Below are 6000 nucleotides of genomic sequence, written 5' to 3'. Positions count from 1 at the left end.
GCCAGGGGAGAGAGAGCGAGGGAGGTTTTTTTTTTTTTTCGTTGGTAGATCTCATGTAGCTTGTCATTTGAAAAGTAGATCTTAACACAAAAAAATTGTGGGCACCCCTGATCTAGGACAACATAGCTGAACTGGAAAGTGAGCTGAATTGGATAATTTTTCCAAATCAGCTATTTTGTCCTAGATTGTTCACTTCTTCTGCCTTCTCCAAACTCTTTACATTTTTGTGAAGGACTACTAACACCTCCCGATCTTCTTTTCTCTATAACATAGAGGTGAGGGGTTCTATAGTCCCCAAAGATAGCTGGGGATAATGAAACAGATAAGAATGCAGCACAAGCAGAAAGCACAAGAGGTTCTCATCTCACAAGATTTCTGGCTGGATCAACGGGTATACTTTTGAAGTTATTGAACAGATATTATGGAATGCATTGAATGGAATATTTAGCAGATCAAAAGGCATTAAAAACAGAAACATTCATTTTATGGTTTACATACACTTTAAAAGTTTCAGCAGATTATCAGAAGGTAAGATCATTTAAATCAAGGTGGCATAGTGGGGAGCAATATTTTCCAATACAAAGTTTATTGCTTTCCAATAATCTCCCTGAAGGAAAATACCAATAGTCATTTCCCACTTGTTAAGGAGTTCTAAATTTTTAGCTAAGTGTTAGTTCACACCATAAGGGTTTAGCTAAGGGTTAGTTCACACCATATGCATCGCATTGCGACCGGCTCACTTTTTTGTGGGGCAGGAGGGGGTGTGGCAGGCCATTGAAGTGAAAGGCACCGTAGCCACGCCCTCCGGCCGCAATGCGATCGCCCATACGGGATCGCAAGGCACATTGTGCCTGCGGTCCGGTGCGATCAAAAAAGTGCTTGCAGCATTTTGATCGCACCGGAACGCAGGCACAATGTGCCTAGCGATCCCGTGCGGGCGATCGCATTGCGGCCGGAGGGCGTGGCTACGGTGCCATTCACTTCTATGGCCCGCCACGCCCCCTCCTGCCCCACTAAAAAGTGAGCATGTCTATGGTGCCATCCACTTCAATGGCCCAACTGGTGTGAAAGGGCCCTAATAAATCCCCCCAAAAAACTTTGACTGGTTACCTTTCACTTTAATCTGTGAGAGAGTGAGGAAAGACAGGAAAGAGAGGAGAGGCAGCCAGGAGAGAGAACAAGGAGAGACAGCCAGTAGAGAGAGGAGAGACAGCCAGGAGAGAGAACAAGGAGAGACAGCCAGGAGAGAGAACAAGGAGAGACAGCAAGGAGGGCGAGGAGAGACAACCAGGAGAGAGAGAGCGAGGGAGGTTTTTTTTTTTTTTCGTTGGTAGATCTCATGTAGCTTGTCATTTGAAAAGTAGATCTTAACACAAAAAAATTGTGGGCACCCCTGATCTAGGACAACATAGCTGAACTGGAAAGTGAGCTGAATTGGATAATTTTTCCAAATCAGCTATTTTGTCCTAGATTGTTCACTTCTTCTGCCTTCTCCAAACTCTTTACATTTTTGTGAAGGACTACTAACACCTCCCGATCTTCTTTTCTCTATAACATAGAGGTGAGGGGTTCTATAGTCCCCAAAGATAGCTGGGGATAATGAAACAGATAAGAATGCAGCACAAGCAGAAAGCACAAGAGGTTCTCATCTCACAAGATTTCTGGCTGGATCAACGGGTATACTTTTGCAGTTATTGAACAGATATTATGGAATGCATTGAATGGAATATTTAGCAGATCAAAAGGCATTAAAAACAGAAACATTCATTTTATGGTTTACATACACTTTAAAAGTTTCAGCAGATTATCAGAAGGTAAGATCATTTAAATCAAGGTGGCATAGTGGGGAGCAATATTTTCCAATACAAAGTTTATTGCTTTCCAATAATCTCCCTGAAGGAAAATACCAATAGTCATTTCCCACTTGTTAAGGAGTTCTAAATTTTTAGCTAAGTGTTAGTTCACACCATAAGGGTTTAGCTAAGGGTTAGTTCACACCATATGCATCGCATTGCGACCGGCTCACTTTTTTGTGGGGCAGGAGGGGGTGTGGCAGGCCATTGAAGTGAAAGGCACCGTAGCCACGCCCTCCGGCCGCAATGCGATCGCCCATACGGGATCGCAAGGCACATTGTGCCTGCGGTCCGGTGCGATCAAAATAGTGCGTGCAGCATTTTGATCGCACCGGACCGCAGGCACAATGTGCCCTGCGATCCCGTGCGGGCAGTCGCATTGCGGCCGGAGGGCCCCCTCCTGCCCCACAAAAAAGTGAGCTGGCCGCAATGCGATGCAGCGCGGTTCGGCTAGAATCGGACCGGAACGCACTGCATATGGTGTGAACTAACTCTAAGAGTCTCATTAAATACTCTGATAACCAGCAATTAAAGAAAAACTCCAGTATGAACAGCTTGTATCTAAACTGATCAGCAACCCTTGCTATTAAAAGAACACTTCTTGTCTAAGGTGCCCCATGTCTCCAATGGCCTTACAGAAGAACTCTGGGCAAAACTTTTATTAACCTTTAACTGACCATTTTTGTCTAGGTTCTAAAATAAAGAAAGTTATACTCACCCGAACCTTGATCTGGCTGTGATGACACGAGGATCCTAAGACCGCTGCAGCAAAGGGGCAGTGAGGATGGAAGGACCAGTCTAAGAGCAAGCCATCTCCCAGGATCAGGTGAGTATAACTTTATTTTTTTTTAGCACCCAGATGAAAACAGGCACTTTACCCTTGCAGTGAGGAGATAGCCACACTGCAAGGGCTGATAAAAGTTTTGCCCTCAGTTCTACTTTAATACATGTAGAAGGCATAACAAATAGGAGCTACGCAGGACCACACTTTCTCCATCGCATGTCACAGCTGGCAAAAGTGCAGAGCAAAAAAAAACAAAAAAAAAAAAAAAACAGAGCATGACTTGCTCTGATCCTAAATCAGATATCAATGAAACACTAAGGACTAGGAGTCCTATAAACAGAATGTTATTACAAATCATACCAGACTAGAAATATACTGCCCTCCTTACACTACAAATTAACAACAATGTCCCAATGCGATCATCGAAAGCCCAGCGGGGCGGGCTTTCGATGATCGCAAGTACGATCTGCCCGTCCAAGGTGGGCAGATCGTACGAGCTTTCAATAAGCATACGACCATCGCAAGACAAAAGTCTTGCGATGGTCGTAAGGTGTATGGGCACCTTAACACTGCACAACTGATTCTCAGACGCAGTATCAGATTTCCAAATTAACACAGCAAACAAAGGAGGCAGATTGATGTATGTGTGAATCATACTGAAATGTGGGACTATGGGGTTGTTATATCCTAAGTGCAAATGTAATTACGCTATTAGGTAGCAACTGTTCTATGCAGGCATATGAAAATCTTCTATCTTGTCACATTAACCAGACTAAGGCTGGGCACACACCTTACAACCATCGCAAGACTTTTGTCTTGCGATGGTTGTAAGGTAATTAAAAAAACGTACGATCTCCCTATCTTGGACAGGCAGATCGTACTTGCGATGATCGCAAGCCGCGCCCCCCTGAGGGGCGGGCTTACGATGACCGCAATGCCGAACGGGCAGTGTGCGCTTGCGCATACCAGCCCGTCCGGCTTTTATCTTACGAACATGCTACACACCCGCCGAACATCGTACGATTCTCGGCTGGTTCTCGAAGATGTTCCTAAGATAAAAGTCGTGCAACCTTACAGTAGTAGAGGTCGCACGGCTTCCACACACCTTACGATAATCGTACGATCGCGGGATTTCCCGCGATTATCGTAGGATTATCGCAAGGTGTGTGGGCACCTTAAGTCATTCTTCTCAACTGACTGTTTACTGGATACACCGCCTTGTCTGCAAAACTGATCTTATCCTTTATTTGGATTGCGGTGGCCATGGTGCTGCACACGTGATCAGCTATGTCACCAGCCATTTGATGGCTTAAACGTTTGGTTAAGAGTAGTGATGGGCTCGGGCATGTTCGCAAGCGTCTCGTGCCGAGCCCACCGGAAAGCTGTCAGCGCGCAGGGCCAATCACAGGCACTGAGACATTTCCCGATCTCTGCAGCTGCGGACCGGGAACATGTCTCAGTGCCTGTGATTGGCCCTGCGTGCTGACGGCTTCCTGGCGGGCTCGGCACGAGGCGCTTGCGAACACGCCCGAGCCCATCACTAGTTGAGAGCTGAAATAAGCACACTGGCGACCTTGACAGTTAGAATGCTACAAAAGTAACTCATCTGGGAGACCATTAAATTGGTGGGTCTAGTTCCGCTTTAAAGGGAACCAGCGCTTTGCCCTTGCAGTGCGCTGTTAGAGGGCGCAGTGCGCAGGTTTGGTTTATGTTTCCTACAGATATTCACAGTCTGGAAAGCCAATCATAAGTGATTTGCAAATCTATAAACTCTACCAAAACATCATTGTTCAAACATGTATGAGCACATAGGGCAAACATGCATGTTTGTGCCTTTGAAAGGGGGAGGCACTTTACAGATATCCCTCAGACAGGGTATGTCTGCTGTGGTTAGATAGGCTTATAGCCTATTCAGGGGCTATGGACTCATCACAAGTGACCATTGGGACTTCCACATTAGCTGAAAAACTTGATATATTGGGTACCATTAATAAAAGATGGGGCAAACAAACCCTGATATTTGGCCCTGAAATGAGAAGGTTTAGCAAAAAAGTAATGGTTGATCCAAATATGGGACAGCTGGAGAGGCCATTGTTGTAGGCATGTGGTTTATTTATTTATGTCTTTGTTCTATGGATGTTGTGAGGCTCATTGTTTATATTTTTTGTTAATATGCAGTGCCTAATACAATTTAAAAAAGCAAGCACACATATTATAACCGATGACCAGATGACATGTCTGTTTACAGCAGGGTGTTGCTCTTACATGCTTTACATAGTTGGGTTCTGACTAGGCGATCACTGCTATAAAGCATTGTTTAAGGAGTTGTAAAGTCCCAGAATATACTATACTGGTACAACATCAGCATTGTAATAAGAATACATACTAGAGTTGTTTTTGATAATGCAATCAAAGCTTACTTAATAAATCCATTTTATGTAGTGAGTACTGCCTTCTGTCTGCCCATCAACTTCCTGGATTCCCAGTGTGCTTTGCTTCTCTTTCCCTGCTGCTTGATGTGATGCAATCTTGATTTCTCAAGACTACATATCCCATCATGCATTGCTTCCAACAAGCAATGATAATGTTGCATTGTTCAGGTGTTAAGTTGTAGTTCAGACAGTAGGCTTAGTGCTGCAAGGAAGCATATATTCACAGAAATTGTGTCAGTGCATTGAGGAAGTTCATCCTATGGGCATTTTCAATAAGTAAGTTTACAAACCCCTAGATCGATATGGTTGTTAGAGTGGGATATAACTTATTCAATATAGAAATACATATTTTAAGTTTTTGACCATAAATACCCTTTAAGTCTTCATTGTTCATTTATGTAATCAAAATGAAAACCCATTTTAGATAAAGAATAATCACAGTTCCAGTCTCATGTACATTTTTGCTGTTTAAACGAATCAGATGCATTGCACCAACTAACCAGATGCAGTTCATGTGTGGTAGTAATGTAGCTAGCATGCCACAAGTGAAAAGTGTAGTGTGCAGAGACCCGACATGCCCTGAGCTAATGATAGTTCACATCAGCAGCTTTTTCTGAGATGGTACACATCAGGTTAACAGCAAAGCTGCTTGTCATTATGAGGTAGTTGTGTAAAAGGTCACACTGCTATAAAGGTGCCCATACACTGCTCGATTGTCGTACGAGAATCGCGGGAAATCCCGCGATCGTACGAGAATCGAGCAGTGTGAACGCAGACGTGCGACCGTTTCTACTGTACGGTCGCTTGTCTTTTGTCGAACCACCATGCTCGAAAACCCGCCGAGAATCGTACGATTGTCGGTGGGTTTCTAGCCTGCTCGTTCGATAGCTGTGGAACAGGCCGGTGTGCGCGCACACACTGCCCTTCTGCA

General features: G+C 44.4%; 1 protein-coding gene across 1 annotated transcript in view; it reads right to left on the bottom strand.

Annotated features, from left to right (window-relative positions):
• Positions 1-6000, bottom strand: part of ABCB9 (ATP binding cassette subfamily B member 9) — a 40612-nt gene that overhangs the window by 12913 nt on the left and 21699 nt on the right. The gene's annotated exons all lie outside the window — the stretch shown is intronic.

Source organism: Nanorana parkeri, unplaced genomic scaffold, assembly GCF_000935625.1.
Source record: "Nanorana parkeri isolate BGI_ZX_2015 unplaced genomic scaffold, ASM93562v1 scaffold13, whole genome shotgun sequence".
In the NCBI taxonomy this organism is placed as follows: Eukaryota; Metazoa; Chordata; class Amphibia; order Anura; family Dicroglossidae; genus Nanorana; species Nanorana parkeri.
Note: the sequence above shows the minus strand (reverse complement) of the source record. Positions and strands in the feature narration are given on the sequence as shown.